We start from the raw sequence: 17,061 nt of genomic DNA, 5'->3' as shown, positions 1-17,061 counted from the left end.
TATGGGAGTTGAAGAAGAAGATAGGGGAGGTTCATCCAAAACGGGTCCTAACTCGCCACTCTCAAAACCACTAATGAAAAGCTGGTTAATCGACTTATGAGTATCAGGAAGGGTAGCAACATCATCGTCAGAGACGAGATTAACAGGCCCGGTTGGAGAAAGATGATGAGAAACTTCAGCTTCATCAGAGACGATACGTCTCCGAACTCTTGGCCTTTTCACCAAGGAACCATCCTCCTCTTCTTCGTCGGAGCTATCATCGTCTGTGGTTTTCTTTTCAGAAGAATATCCTGAGCACTTTCTAAAGAAAGTTGGGTTCCTAAACGAGAAGCTGCAACTGCTTCAGAAGTAACACCTCGAATAGCAAAACCTGACAAAGAGAAAATTGAAAGTTAAGGCAATAAAGAGAAAAATCTTACATACGAGAAAGACAAAAACTCATACCGTGAGTCTTTACTTTCCAACCATGACGATTGAAAATAAATTTCCAAGACCTAGCCTCCATAGGAGCAATCTTCAACAATTTATCTACCCAACCACGAAAATTGGGAATGTTCTCCACAACTCCCATGGTTGCTAAAGAAAAAAAGAGAAACAAAGTTAAAGAAATTTGTAAGTTCGAAAGAAAGAGGTACGGGAGAGATGAAAGACTTACGTGCAAAATTCCACTTCTCAGGGAAGGGAACGTTTTGTTCACCCACTAAACCAACTGTGGGAGCAGCAACAAATTGGGCATACCAGCCACGATCCTTATCATCTTCTGGGCTTACCAAAACTCTCTTACTCCTAGCCATTAAGGTAAAGACGCCATTACGAAAAAGTCTAAGGGATTATAGATGAATTAGGTGGGAGAAGGTGAAATCAACGTTTGCCAAATTGGCCAGATGCCTTAAACAAGCAACAGCCCTCCATACAAGCGGGCCAACCTGTGCTAAACAAACTTTGAAGAAACGACAGAAATCGAGAATTAGTGGGTCGATAGCTGGTTTAAACCCAAGAGTAAAAGGGTATGCGTAAACGAAAGAGAATCCAGTCATATATGAAGTAATCCTCTGATTTGGATTGGGGATTACAATGGGAAAATCGTTACTCTAGTGACAATCTTTGCGAACTATGGGAGCTAAAATCTCTGTAATCATAGTGGGGTAAGCATCAACACGATCCAAACCAGAAATTTGGGTCTGAAGTGATTGTCTATCATGCTGAAAAGATAAATCGTTAGGGACTATTTCTTCTACCAAGGGTTCCTGTAATGGTTCAGAGGCCTCCTTGTTCTTAGAAGATGATTTTTGAGTAAAAGAACCTCTAGTTCTAGAAGAAGAACCAGGGCTAGGAGAAGGCATGGCAGAACCACCACCACGAGAGGATCCTAAGCTACGAAGTCTCCCACCTCTTCTATGTCTAACAGGGGCATTGGGAGGAGGACCAGTTTCTTCTACGCGTTCGCGTCCAGTTCCCTCGCGTTCGCAAAGCCCTGTCTTTTCCCCCTTCGCGTTCGCGTAGTGTTATTTAACGCTGAGGGCTGTGCCTATTCTTCTTCATCGCGTTCGCATGACTCTAGTCGCGTTCGCGTAGCTTTGCCAGCCCAGGCCTCCGCGTTGGCGTACCATTCCACGCATTCGCGAAGGGCAATTTTACAGCCTTCATTTTTCCTTCTTCGCGAACGCGTGACTCCCTCCGCGTTCGCGATGCATTAAGTGTCTGGGCAGATATAAACATTTCAAAACGAGGGTTTAGCCATTTTTACCAAAAATCAAGCTTGGGAGCTCGAATTTGAGGGAGATTTCGAGGGCTTTTCAGGGACAACGATTGGATTCTCTACTCTCTTATGCTTAAAACCCACTAATCTAATCACGAATTCCTCCTTAATTTCGGATTTTTGAATGAAAGATGGGTAAAACTTCATAGACCAAGTTATTGAGTTTTGAGTGGGTGTTTGACCTCCGATTTGAGAGATTTTTGTGTGGTTAGACTCGTGAGAGTACGAGGGTTCTGAAAATGTAAAATTTATCCGATTCCGAGATGTTGGCCTGAGGGGCGTTTTGGTCATTTTACCTAAATTCGCGTCTTAGCTTTAAATTAAATAGTAGAATCAGTTTCTTGAGATGTTATTTACGATATGTAATTAAATTGAATAGATTTGGGCCATTTGGAGTCGGATACTTGTGGCAAACGTGTGGTTTCGAGTTGATTTTGGAGCCGGTTTGAGGTAAGTGGCTTGTCTAACCTTGTGTGGGGGACCTTCTCCCCTTAGGATATGATACTTGGCAATTGAATGTCTTGTACGTGAGGTGACGAGCGCGTACTTGAGCTAATTGTTGAAAAATCCGGTTTTACTTTAAGTACTTAAACGGAGTTCCTTCCTTACTTGCTTTATTCTACATGCAAAATATATCCTGTGTTAGTTTAGAAGAGCATGATTAGTTGAATTAATTGCCTATTTGCTTAAATTTCCTTAATTGCATTATGTGAAGCATGTTAGGCTAGAATTTACTGTTTACTCACTACAGACTTAGTTTTTATTTTGATGTCCTTGAGCTGTTGTTGTGTGTTTTTAAATTGGGACTACGGGACGACATCCCGGGAGATCCCATGTGCGTAATTATGGTCTGGATTGAGCCCTGGCACGTGTATTGAGGATACCAAGAGATCCTCGGGATACCAAGAGATCCCTAGCATATGTATTGAGGATACCAAGAGATCCTCGGGATACCAAGAGATCTCTAGAGTGTATATTGAGGATACCAAGAGATCCCGATTATTTATCTTGCTGTGAGGGGGGTATTTCCTTGTAGTTGCTTTTATCTCTGTTTCCGTTATTGCACTATTATTATACTGTGTAGGTCTCTAGTACGCCTCCTGCACGGGGTGTTTCCAGTGGTCAGTGCAGCACACCTGGCCCGCGCCAGTCAAAGCCGCCACGTCCTCCTAGAGCTTGTTTTGAGTGTGGTGAGGGATTGCCCCAGACTTGGGAGGGCTGCACCCCCACAGACTCCTCAGCCACAGCAGGCCCCGTAGAGCTCTCAGGCTATGGTTCCAGCATCAGTTGCTACTCCACCGGCCCAGCCAGCCAGAAGTGGAGGTCGGGGAGGTAGAGGTCGCCCTCGAGGGGGAGGCCAAGCCAGATACTATGCCTTTCCAGGCCGTACTGAGGTTGCCGCCTCCGATTTTTTCATCACAGGTACTATTTTGGTTTGTCACAGAGATGCATCGGTTGTATTCGATCCAGGCTCCACCTAATCTTATGTGTCTTCTTATTTTGCTCCGTATTTGGGGGTACCTCGGGATTCTTTGAGTTCCCCAGTTTATGTTTCTACTCCTGTGGGAGATTCTCTTGTTGTGGACCGCGTTTACCGGTCATGTTTGGTTGTTCTTGGTGGTTTTGAGACCAGGGCTGACTTATTATTAATCAGCATGGTTGATTTTGATATTATTTTGGGCATGGACTGGTTGTCTCCCCATTATTCTATTCTTGATTGTAATGCCAAAACGGTGATGCTGGCTATGCTAGGTATACCGCGTGTTGAGTGGAGGGGTGCCTTAGGTCACACTCCCAGTAGAGTTATTTCTTTCCTTAAGGCTCAGCGTATGATTGAGAAAGGTTGTAATGCGTACTTAGCTTATGTGAGAGATGCCAGTATGGATACTCCTTCTGTTGATTCAGTCCCAGTAGTACGGTATTTCCCCGATGTGTTTCCAGCTGATCTTCCGGGCATGCCACCTGATAGGGACATTGATTTTGGCATTGATCTGTTGTCGGGCACTCAGCCCATCTCTGTCCCTCCGTACCGTATGGCTCCTCCTAAGTTGAAGGAGTTGAAGGAGCAATTGCAGGAATTACTTGATAAGGTTTTTATTCGACCCACTGTATCGCCTTGGCATGGTCCTATGTTATTTGTGAAGAAGAAGGATGGTTCTATGCGCATGTGTATTGATTACCGCTAGTTGAACAAGGTTACAGTGAAGAACCGTTATCCTTTGCCCCGTATTGATGATCTGTTTGACCAGCTTCAGGGCGCACGGGTGTTTTCTAAGATTGATTTGCGCTCAGGTTGCCATCAGTTGAAGATTCGGGAGCCAGATATCCCGAAGACTGCCTTCAGAACTCGGTATGGTCACTACGAGTTCCTTGTTATGTCTTTTGGGCTGACCAATGCCCCAGCAGCCTTCATGCATCTGATGCATGATGTATTTCGGCCATATCTTGACTCTTTTGTCATTGTCTTTATTGATCATATTCTGGTATATTCCCGGAGTCGGGAAGATCACGAGCAGCATCTGAGGACAGTGCTTCAGACCCTGAGGGAAAAGAGATTATATGCAAAGTTTTCAAAATGTGAGTTTTGGTTAGATTCCGTGGCATTCTTGGGTCACGTGGTGTCGAGTGATGGTATTCGGGTGGATCCGAAGAAGGTAGAGGCAGTGCAGAGTTGGCCCAGACCATCCTCAGCTATAGAGATTCGCAGTTTCCTTGGCTTGGCGGGCTACTACCGTCGATTTGTGGAGGGGTTTTCATCGATTGCAGCCCCTATGACTAGATTGACCCAGAAGGGTGCTCCTTTTCAGTGGACAGAGGAGTGTGAGGCGAGCTTTCAGAAGCTCAAGACAGCTTTGACTACAGCCCCAGTTTTGATATTGCCTACCGGTTCGGGATCTTATGCTGTCTATTGTGATCCTCGAGAGTTGGCCTTGGAGCGGTATTGATGCTGGACGGTAGGGTGATTGCCTACGCGTCCAGACAGTTGAAGATACACGAGAAGAATTATCCAGTCCATGATCTTGAGTTAGCTGCCATTGTTCATGCCTTGAAGATTTGGCGTCATTACTTGTACGGTGTGCCCTGTGAGATATATACCGATCACCGGAGTATGTAGCATCTTCAAGCAGAAGGACCTTAATTTGCATCATAGGAGATGGCTAGAGTTGCTAAAGGATTATGACATCACTATCTTATATCACCGGGCAAGGCCAATGTGGTGGCCGATGCTTTGAGCCGCCGGGCAGAGAGTTTGGGGAGTTTGGCTTATTTACCAGCAGCGGAGAGGCCTATGCCGATGGATGTTCAGGCTCTAGCCAGCCAGTTTGTGAGATTGGATCTTTCGAAACCTAGCCGGGTTCTAGCTTGTGTGGTCTCTCGGTCTTCCTTGTTTGATCATATCAGGGAGCGGCAGTATGATGACCCTCATTTGCTTGTCCTCAAGGGCAAGGTGTTACATGGCGATGCTCGAGATGTGACCATTGGTGATGATAGAGTATTGAGGATGCAGGGTCGAGTTTAAGTACCCTATGTCGATGGGCTTCAGGAGTTGATTCTACAGGAGGCCCACAGTTCGCGGTATTCCATTCATCCGGGTGCCGCGAAGATGTATCAGGATTTGAGGCAGCACTACTGGTGGAGGCGGATGAAGAAAGATATAGTTGGGTTTGTAGCTCGGTGCCTTAATTGTCAGCAAGTGAAGTATGAGCACCATAGACCGGGTGGATTACTTTAGCAGATAGAGATTCCGGAGTGGAAGTGGGAGCGGATCACCATGGACGTCGTATTTGGACTCCCACGGACCTTGAAGAAGTTCGATGCCATTTGGGTTATTGTGGATCGGCTGACCAAGTCCGCGCATTTTATCCCTATGTGTACTACCTATTCCTCAGAGCGGTTGGCGGAGATTTATATCCGGGAGATTGTCCGTCTGCATGGTATTCCAGTTTCTATTATTTCATATAGAGGTACTCAGTTCACATCGCAGTTCGGGAGAGCCGTACAGCAGGAGTTGGGTACTCGGGTGGAGTTGAGCATAGCATTTCACCATCAGACGGACGGGCAGTCCGAGTGCACTATTCAGATTCTTAAGATATGCTCCGTGCGTGTGTGATTGAGTTTGGAGGTTCTTGGGATCAGTTCTTGCCATTGGCGGAGTTTGCCTACAACAACATCTATCAATCCAGCATTCAGATAGCACCGTACGAGGCCTTATATGGTAGGCGATGTAGATCTCCGGTGGGTTGGTTCGAGCCGGGTGAGGCCAGATTACTGGGCACAGATTTGGTTCAGGATGTCTTGGAGAGAGTCAAGGTGATTCAGGATAGACTCCGTACAGCCCAGTCCATACAGAAGAGTTACGCGGATCGGAAGGTTCGTGATGTTTCCTACATGGTTGGAGAGCGGGTTCTGCTTCGGGTGTCGCCTATGAAAGGCGTTATGAGGTTTGGGAAGAAAGGAAAGTTGAGTCTGAGATCTATTGGCCCTTTCGAGATATTGAGGCGAGTTGGGGAGGTTGCCTATGAGCTTGCCTTACCTCCCAGCCTGGCAGGGGTCCATCCGGTATTTCATGTTTCGATGCTCCGGAGGTATCACGGTGATCCGTCGCACGTGTTGGAATTCAGCTAAGTCCAGTTGGAGAAGGATCTATCTTATGTTGAGGAGCCAGTAGCAATATTGGACAGGCAGGTCAGGAAGCTGAGGTCAAAGAACATTGCGTCCGTGAAGGTTTAGTGGCAGGGTCAGCCGGTCGAGGAGGCGACCTCGGAGACCGAGCAGGATATGCGCAGTCAGTACCCTCATCTTTTCACTACCTCAGGTATGTCTTTGTGCTCGTTCGAGGACGAACGAATGTTTAAGTGTGGGAGGATGTAACGACCCGGCCGGTCGTTTTTGGAATTTACGCCCTGATCCCCTATTAACTGCTTTCCCCAAGTTTATTTCTGCTATTTTGATTTGCCAGGACGTTCGGTTTTGAGTTTCGGAGAGTTTTGGGACACTTAGTCCCTAAATGAGAGCTTAAGTGTTGGAAAACTGACCATAGTTAGAACAGTGTGAAGACGGCCTCGGAACGGAAATCCAATGGTTCCGTTAGCTTCGTTAGGTGATTTCAAGGTTGGGAGCGTGTTCGGAATGTGTTTTGGAGGTCCGTAGCTGATTTAGGCTTGAAATGCCGAAGTTTGAATTTCCGAAGTTTTCGGTCCGATAGTGAGATTTTGATCCGAGGGTCGGAATGGAATTCTGGAAGTTGGAGTAGCTCCGCCATGTCATTTGGGATGTGTTTGTAAAATTTTAGGTCATTCGGACGAGGTTTGGTTAAGTTTTTGATCAAAAGCGTGTTTTGACAGAATTTGAAGTTCTTAGGCTTAAATCATTGGTTAATTCGAGTTTTCGACGTTGTTTTAGGTGGTTTAAGGGTTGGCACAAGTTTGAATGATGTTATGGGATATGTCCGTAGGTTTGGTTGAGGTCCCGAGGGCCTCGGGGGTGTTTCGGATGCTCAACGGGGCATTTTAGAGTTGTTAAAAATTGCAGGTTTTTGGCTTCAGCTGTTGCAGACTTTTTCTTCTTCGCGATCGCGGCCCCTTTATCGCGATCGCGTAGTGTAATCTTGGAGGAGGACCAGTTTCTTCTACGCGTTCGCGTCCAGTTCCCTCGCATTCGCGAAGCCCTGTCTTTTCCCCCTTCGCGTTCGCAGCCAGCCCTCGCGTTCGCGTAGTGTTATTTAACGCTGAGGGTTGTGCCTATTCTTCTTCATCGCGTTCACATGACTCTAGTCGCGTTCGCGTAGCTTTTCCAGCCCAGGCCTCCGCGTTCGCGTACCATTCCACGCGTTCGCAGAGGGAAATTTTACAGCCTTCATTTTTCCTTCTTCACGAACGTGTGACTCCCTCCGCGTTCGCGATGCATTAAGTGTCTGGGTAGATATAAACATTTCAAAACGAGGGTTTAGCCATTTTTACCAAAACTCAAGCTTGGGAGCTCGGATTTGAGGGAGATTTCAAGGGTTTTTCAGGGAGAACGATTGGGTAACGATTCTCTACTCTCTTATACTTAAAACCCACTAATCTAATCACGAATTCCTCCTTAATTTCAGATTTTTGAATGAAAGATGGGTAAAACTTCATAGACCAAGTTATTGCGTTTTGAGTGGGTGTTTGACCTCCGATTTGAGAGATTTTTATATAGTTAGACTCGTGAGAGTACGAGGGTTCTGAAAACGTAAAATTTATCCGATTCCGAGATGTTGGCCTGAGGGGCGTTTTGGTCATTTTACTTAAATTCGCGTCTTAGCTTTAAATTAAATAGTAGAATCAGTTGCTTGAGATGTTATTTACGATATGTAATTGAATTGAATAGATTTTGGCCATTTGGAGTCGGATACTCGTGGGAAACGTGTGGTTTCGAGATTTTGGAGCCGGTTTGAGGTAAGTGGCTTGTCTAACCTTGTGTGGGGGACCTTCTCCCCTTAGGATATGATACTTGGTGATTGAATGCCTTGTACGTGAGGTGACGAGCGCGTACTTGAGCTAATTGTTGAAAAATCCGGTTTTACTCTAAGTACTTAAACGGAGTTCCTTCCTTGCTTTATTCTACATGCAAAATATATCCTGTGTTAGTTTAGAAGAGCATGATTAGTTGAATTAATTGCCTATTTGCTTAAACTGCCTTAATTGCATTATGTGAAGCATGTTAGGCTAGAATTTACTGTTTACTCACTACAGACTTAGTTTTTATTTTGATGTCCTGAGCTGTTGTTGTGTGTTTTTAAATTGGGACTACGGATCGGCATCCCGGGGGATCCCCTGTGCGTAATTATGGTCTGGATTGAGGTGCGGGATACCAAGAGATCCCTGGCACGTGTATTGAGGATACCAAGAGATCCTTGGGATACCAAGAGATCCCTAGAGTGTATATTGAGGATACCAAGAGATCTCGATTATTTATCTTGCTGTGAGGGGGGTATTTCCTTGTAGTTGCTTTTATCTCTATTTCCGTTATTGCACTATTATTATACTGTATAGGTATTTATTATCGATTCTCAATTTTACTGCTTATGGTCCTGTCATTCATTATGTATATATATATATATTTATCTCAGTAGGGCCCTGACCTTCCTCATCACTACCCAACCGGGGTTAGGCTTGGCACTTACTGAGTACCGCTGTAGTGTACTCATGCCCCTTCTGCGCATATTTTTCATGTGCAGATCCAGGTACCTCCACCCAGGCGTATCACCCTCGAGGCGGAGAGATCTAGCAGAGACTTTGAGGTACATCTGCCGCGCCCGCAGACCAAGGAGTCTCTATCTTATTCTAGCTTTAGCAGATATCCTTCCTTTCTTACTGTTGTTTTAGACATTCTGGAGTTAGAGCAGTGTATTCATTATGTTAGCTTGTGTTCCCGTGAGTTTTCGGGTTTTGGGATGATATTGTAGACTTCCGTGTTATGGAATTGTATATGCCAAGTGGCATCTATACACCGTATTTTCTTTTAACTGTTCAAAGCTGAGTTATTATCTTCCGCAAGTTATTTTGTTTTCCGCATTTTAGGCTTACCTAGTTGTAGAGACTAGGCGCCATCACGACATGTTCACGGTGGGTGAACTGGGGTCGTGACATCCTCCCTCAATCTCTGCAACACAACCCTCAAATGCTCTGCGTGCTCCTCCTGACTACGCGAATATACCAGGATATCATCAATTAAAACTATGACAAATAAGTCAAGATAAGGCCGGAACACGCTGTTCATCAGATGCATGAACGTTGTTGGGGCATTGGTCAACCCAAAAGACATAACCAGGAACTCGTAGTGACCATATCTGGTCCTGAAGGTTGTCTTAAGAATATCTGTATCCCTGATCTTTAGCTGGTGATAACCTGAACGGAGATCAATCTTGGAGAATACCCTCGCTCCCTGAAGCTGGTCGAATAAATCATCAATGCGAGGCAAAGGATACTTGTTCTTAACTGTTACTTTGTTCAATTGCCTATAATCAATGCACATTCTCATAGTGTCATCCTTCTTCTTCACAAACAGAACCGGCGCACCCCAAGGTGACACGCTAGGTCGAATGAACCCCTTATCAAGGAGTTCCTAAAGCTTCTCCTTTAACTCTTTCAACTCCGTTGGTGCCATACGATACAGCGGAACAGAAATGGGCTGTGCCCGGCACCAGGTCAATACCGAAATCAATATCCCAGTCCGGTGGCATGCCCGACAGGTCTGCAGGAAAAACATCAGGGAAGTCCCTCACAAGTGGAACATAATCAATACTGGGAGCCTCAGCTCCGACATCCCTCGCAAAGGCAAGATACGAGAGACAATGATGCAAGATCAAGAATGCTAAAAATCCAAGAAATTCAAGAAGCTTATTTCTTATTTCCTAGTAATTTAATTCTTGTTTTAGTAGGATTATATTTGTAGGTCTAGTCAAACTAGGATTCTTAGATGGTATCCCATTCTTACTAGAATTCTTTTGTGTACTCATCCACGGATAAAGCTCCTTGTCTAAAAGAATGAAACTTCAAGTAAGAATCTTCTTCATATGTCTCTTGCAAGAAGTGCTTGCGCAATTCTCGTTTCATTCTCTCCCAGGTGCGAATTCGTGTTTTTCCTTCAAGCTCCCACTCTTTTTTTGAGGTTTTCCCACCATAGCGATGCATAACCTCTAAGTTTTATAGCAACAAGCTTGACCTTCTTCTCATCAGAATATTCTTTATAATCAAAAACACGCTCAATAGTTATAAGCCAATCAATAAAGTCATCGCCTTGAGATTTTCCATCATACTCCGGAATTTCAAGCTTAATATCATCACGTTGATACCTCTCTTCATTATTATTGTGTGGCCTTCTCTGAAATATCCTTCTATCATGTTGATACTGAACTTCATCAGAGTCGTACTCTTCACTACCTTGATGCAAGATCAAGAATGCTAAAAATTCAAGAAATTCAAGAAGCTTATTTCTTATTTCCTAGTAATTTAATTCTTTTTTTAGTAGGATTATATTTGTAGGTCTAGTCAAACTAGGATTCTTAGATGGTATCCCATTCTTACTAGAATTCTTTTTCCTATATTAGTTAGGATAGGTTTTCTTAGCCTTATTCTAATTCTAGTCTAATTAGGTTTAGTTTTCCTTAACCTTACCAATTTTACTCATTGTAAGGCCTATTTAAAGGGCTTAATATGCTGAAAATAAACATTAGTGATTAGTTTTTCTAAGCTTTTGCTTCAAAAACGTGATTGATCTTTTATTTCATTCTTCTTCCTTTATTCAACGCTTCTTGCAGTCTTGAGGGATTGAGGAACGTGTGGGTGAGTTTTCTTTCCATCTTACATTCTTCTAACGTGAGTTTGAAGAACGCTTTCGCTAGTTTTGTGAAAAACTTTAGCGGAGTGCTTTTGTTTTTCTCTCTTCTTTGTACTTGAGAGGTGCAAAACCTTGAAAGTACATCAGACAACCCTTCCCAACCATACGCTGGGCTTTCAAGAAAGAGATCACTCTGCTAGGAACATAATTAGTCACACCTCGCCACTCGATCCGTGGCACACCCGGCATAGCCAAAGTGACTGTCTTAGCATGACAGTCTAGAATAGCGCGGCACAGAGATAGCCAATCCATGCCAGAATGACATCCAAATCCAACATACTCAATAATAAAAGATCAACTCGGGTCTCCAGACCCCCAATAATCACCACACACAATCGGTACACATGGTCTACAACAACAGTATAGTCCACCGGGGTAGATACATGAATACCTGTGGAAGAAATAGAGGAACCGGGATCAAATAATATAGAGGAAACTCTGTGGAAGACTGAAATAATACCTGAATGACAGCATCGGAGGCAATGGCATCGGATCTGCCTGGCATAGCATAAAAACGGGCCTGGCCGCCCCCTGATCGGCCTCCCCCTCTGGGGCGACCCCTGGCTGACTGATCCCCACCCCTAGCTGATTGGGCGGGTGGTGGTGGAGCAACTGGAGCTGAAGCTGATGACTGGCCCCTCTGTTGGGATGAACTAGCAACACGGCGGGGACACCGCCTCCTCATATGTCCAAACTCCCGCACTTATAGCAACTCCCCGGTGCCGGAGATGGGGACTGAAGGGAACCCCTCGCACCGGAGTGACTAGCAGATGCACTCGGCATAGAAGAGCCCTGAAAAGATGGAGCACGGGATGAGCTCTGAGCTGGAAGGGCACTAAGTGATGAATGGCCCTGGTGTGAGTTGTGGGATCCATGACCCGATGACGCCCCTCGATAACCTGAGCGATCTGACTGACCATGATGAAACTGTGGGCCTCTACCATGCTGGAACTGCCCCCTCGAAGGACCACCACTGTTACTGCCAGATCCTCGAGGCCTCTTGGCCTCTCTCTCCTCTCGCTCCTGGCGACGGACAAACTCAATCTCCCTGGCAATATCCACAACATCCTCGAATGTAGCACCAGTTACCCTCTCCCTGGTCATGAGAATACAGAGCTAATAGGTGAGGCCATCAACAAACCTCTTGATCCTCTCTCGATCTGTGGGAACCAACCAAACTACGTGTCAGGCTAACTTAGAGAATCGCATCTCATGCTGCATCACCGTCATCTCTCCCTGACGCAGCTGCTCAAATTGCCTACGCAACTCCTCTCGGCGCGAGTGTGGTACATACTTCTCCAAAAAGAGAACAGAGAATGCTGCCATGTAAGGGGCGTTGCTCCAGCAGGCCTACACCTCTCATACGCCTCCCACCAAGTGAAGGTAGCCCCGGAAAACTGAAAGGTGGTAAATGCCACACCACTGGTCTCTAGAATCGCTGTTGTACGAAGCATCCTCTGGCACTTTTCCAAAAATCCTTGGGCATCCTCGCCCTCTGCACCGCTAAATGTCGGAGGTTGGAGCCTACCAAACCTCTCAAGTCAACGCTGCTTATCATCCGGCATAACTGACACTACAAACTCCTGAGGTGGTGCAACCGGCTGGGCTGTAGGTGCCCCCGGTGTCTGGAGTTCCTGCACAACCTGATCAGGTGTGCGAGCAACGGGGGTCTGAATCCCTCCCCCGGTCTGTGAAGTAGCTGCGGCCGTGGTAGCTGAGACCGCCTGAGCCAAACCGGTACACACTGATAATATTTGAGCTAGAGCCTCCTGAAGGCCTGGAATCACAATAGGCACAGCTGGTGCCTGAACTGGTGCTGCTGTAGCGTCCACAACTGGGACCTGGTCCTGAACTGGGGTAGCTGGTAAATCTGCAGGTGCTGTCCCCGCTGCTATGCCCCTACCGCGACCACGACCGCGTCCTCGGCCTCTGGTGGCTGCAGCTGGTGGCACTGATGGTCGTCCACCCTGTCCGGTAGCGCGTGTCCTCACCATCTGTGAGAGAATAGAACAACAAAAGTTTAGTACTCGGATCAACAAGCTCGCACGATAAGAATTTCAAGAATGTGAAGTTTCCTAAAGGTTCTGCAGCATCTCGAGGATAAATACAGACGTCCGTACCGATCCGCGAGACTCTACTAAACCGGCTCTTGACTCGCGAGACCTATGTAACCTAGGCTCTAATACCAACTTGTCACGACCCCAAATACCGGTCGTGATGGCGCATATCCCATCACTAGGCAAGCCAGACTAACTATCAAACCTCAACCCATTTTCATTTTAATAAATAATTTGCTAACACGGTTTAATTACCAATTATCATAATAAGTGGTTAAAACAACAAGGTAGATATGCGGAAGTCAACAAAAACATGAAAGACTACACAGCCCACACTGATCTGGTGTTACGAGTCTAGAGTCTCTAATACAAGTCTGAACAACCTACTACATAGATAGTCTAGAAAATGCGGAAAAGTAATAAGATAGAAGGGAGAAATCAGGGCTGCGGTCGCCATACAGCTACCTCGATATCCCCCGCAAATGCTAGAAAACAGCTGAAAGCTCTCACTCGGCCGCTTGGGCACCTGGATCTGCACACAAGATGCAAGGAGTAACGTGAGTATTCCAACTCAGTAGGTAACTAAAGTAAATAAGTAATGAAAGCAGTGATGAGCTGTTCAAAAACATATAACTTCAAATTCGTTTCTGTCCGAAAATCCTCATTTCCAGTTTAAAACATTGAATTCAGATACTTAACAAAATGATCAATAGAGGTTTATTCAAAGGAGAGTGAAAACAGTGAAAACTTCATAACAGGGCCCCTTAGGCAAGAAATCACTCAAAATGTAGCCCCTCGGGCACCCTTTCAGTCACACGTGACTCAACTCCAGTCACACAATACTCACTATCAGAACTCGGCTCAATATTAACTCATAAGAATAGAAATCATAATAACCATTGCGGCGCGCAGTCCGATCCATATATTTATAGTCGACTACGCTCACTGGGGGTGTGCAGACTCCGGAGGGGCTCCAACAGCCCAAGCATCATATCGCTGCGGCGTGCAGCCCGATCCAATATATATATATATCGCTGCGGCATGCAGCCCGATCCATATAAATATCGTTGCGGCGTGCAGCCCGGTCCATACATATGTATATGTATAAATATCCTCACAATTGGGGTTCTCAACCTCTCTTAGTCTTTAACCTCACAGCCTCTCGGGCCTAACAATGGGAATTAGGGAACTCAGCCCAAACAGTCCTCACCATTAGGAGTAGCGTAGTAAACCAGTTTGAATCATTTAAGCGGGTAAAACATGACTGAGTGTTTGTTTCTAGCAAGTAAAGTGAGGAAAATAGACAAAATGCCCCTAAGGGTTACTATAGGTCGGCACAAGGCCCCAAACACGGCATACAGCCCATAATGCAGAAATAATACCCAAAACAAGGAATAATATAATATTTCCAAACCAAATACGCGGGTTAATAGTCGCTACGGGATGGACCAAGTCACAATCCCTACCGATGCACGCCCACACGCTCGTCACCTAGTGACACACCTCCTTTTTCCACTACACCCCCGGAATAGGGTATAATAAAGAGAGTTATTTCCAACTTGAAGTGACAATCAAAACGGGATTTATTTTTAAAAATCAGAGTCGCCACTTGGGATAAGTTTGGCTTTCGGTGTCCCAAGTCACCGATTTATCTTGAATCCCGAACCGAGGAAAATTTCGACTTCCGAATGGAGTCTGCGAACCAGAAATTCTAAGTAAGGAATTCTGTTGACCCGAGGGAAGGTGTTAGGCACCCTCGGATCCCGTGGTTCTAGCACGGTCGCTCCACTGTTGTATTTAATTTTATCTGATTTCAAAAACATGTTCTAACTTATGTGCTTTTATTAGTAACTTGCTTTTATTTTTATTTTTAATAAGAATTGCAACGTCGTGAAAATGCTTCTCGAACCACGTCGCACCAGTGCACCCGTGATTGTTGACACATTTCGACTTCGTTGAGATTTGGATTTGGGTCACATAAATGTGCACCCGAATTTAGGAAAGTAATATTATTAAAATACGCGCCTAAAGCAACTACGCGTTTTGGCTTTGCGAGGGCCATGGAGTTTGCTATATGGCACGCCTCGAATTCTAAGGATCAATACAAGATTAATAAAGCGAGGGTCACGCAATTGTCATTTTTGTTTGGCATGGCGCACCTCAATTATTAATTAACGAAATGCGGGTGTTTAAACATCAAAGGGATTTGAGTCACTTCAGAACAATCGCGTCAGTCTAATTACAAGATCCAATTAACGATTGCAGTTGCCTTTCAGGATTGGGCTCAAAGTCAGCCTCATTTCGTAGTGGCAAGAAATGTGTCCCAAATGTATGGCAAGATGCCGAATTTGTAGTGACTTTATCAATTGGGCCGTTGTTAAGCCCAATTTTCATAAGCAGACAATTATACAGGATGCCAATTATCTAAACTATATGGAATATATAATTAAATCAACACTTGGCTCATGAATCGATGGTCAGTTAAAAAGCAGACCAACAACACTGACTTTCTAATTTTTATTAACATATTTTGGAGCTCAAATCCGTTTCAAACTCCCTTCCCCATGGCCACATCATATTTAATAAGCACGCTGGGCCCAAATGAGCCCAAACACGATCCTCAGTTCTTCAAAAGAGATCAGTACTTTGAGATCAAACCTCACTAAAGGCCAAAGTAACATATGTTGCGGCCTTTCAAATAGCGACAGGCCCTAACTTCAAACCATAAGGTCTGACCTTATCTTAACCAAATGTCAAAACGTCATACTGATTTATGAAAAATTAAAACAAATCAGGCAACTCAAGCTGCCGTTAACGTGGATGCCTAACTGAATCTCGCATTAACAACTAATTCTGCATACAATAAAATATTACAGTGCCTTAAACACGACAGGCTATACATCATTCATTTTTTCCAACTTATATTTATCCTAACGATTATTTCAAACCCAAATCATCTCCAATCAGAACACCCATTTCAACAAATCAAAGCTAAACTTCAAACACTCAAATTAACATGTTGATGCATCACCTATAACAATTCTATAATACCTTACAATGATAAAGCTAAGCTATTAAAATATAGAACTAAAGAAGACCCGGCTGAATCATGAACAACTTAAAATATTTCGCTACTTTTCATTTATGTTCTTCATATCCACACTTCACACTCAATAAGGCTTAAGGTGTACCTGGAAATGGAAGGAAACCGGGATTAAGAATTTGCAACAGCAATAACAGAGATCAACGGCAGGAAACAGCCAGTGAAACAGTTTTAATCCAAATGATTGCTCAGCCAGTCCACAAAACAGTTTCAAACGAGTACTAATTCAACTGATTTCAGTCCAAACTTAAAACAGCTAAATTCAATCCATCTTCACACTAAATGAATCAGGAATGGCTTCAGCAAATTGAAAACTAAAAAAAATCAGGGAAGGAGTTCAATGGAACAGTAGTTTTTCTCAAATTCCTAGCCGCTTTTAATTTTCTGGATTCTTATCCTCCTCTCTAGGGCAAGAAAAGGGTGTCTTTATAGGCAAGCGAATAGGGCAACCTTTCAGGTTTTATTTTACCCCTTGGGTCCCTGATTTTATGACTTGTTTGCCAAGTTATCATGTGAAATTTTAATTATAAGCCCTTGCTAGAAGCTTCTATTCTGTTACTGTGAGATTCCCCCACTTAAACTACCCAAACTACCCTTTTGCCCTCTGAAAATTACTTCAGATACCTACACAAAAATGGGTCAAAGTTGACCTTGTGTTGTGTTGATTCAAACCCAACCCAAACCAATGAATCTGAAACCCAAAGGTACAAACCCAAGCCCAAATCAAACCAAATTGACTGAAACAAACATCACTAACAGAGACAATCCGAAAA

The sequence above is a fragment of the Nicotiana attenuata genome, chromosome 7 (genome assembly GCF_001879085.1).
Source record: "Nicotiana attenuata strain UT chromosome 7, NIATTr2, whole genome shotgun sequence".
Taxonomy (NCBI): domain Eukaryota; kingdom Viridiplantae; phylum Streptophyta; class Magnoliopsida; order Solanales; family Solanaceae; genus Nicotiana; species Nicotiana attenuata.
The sequence above is the reverse complement of the archived record's forward strand: the minus strand, read 5'-3'. Positions refer to the sequence as shown.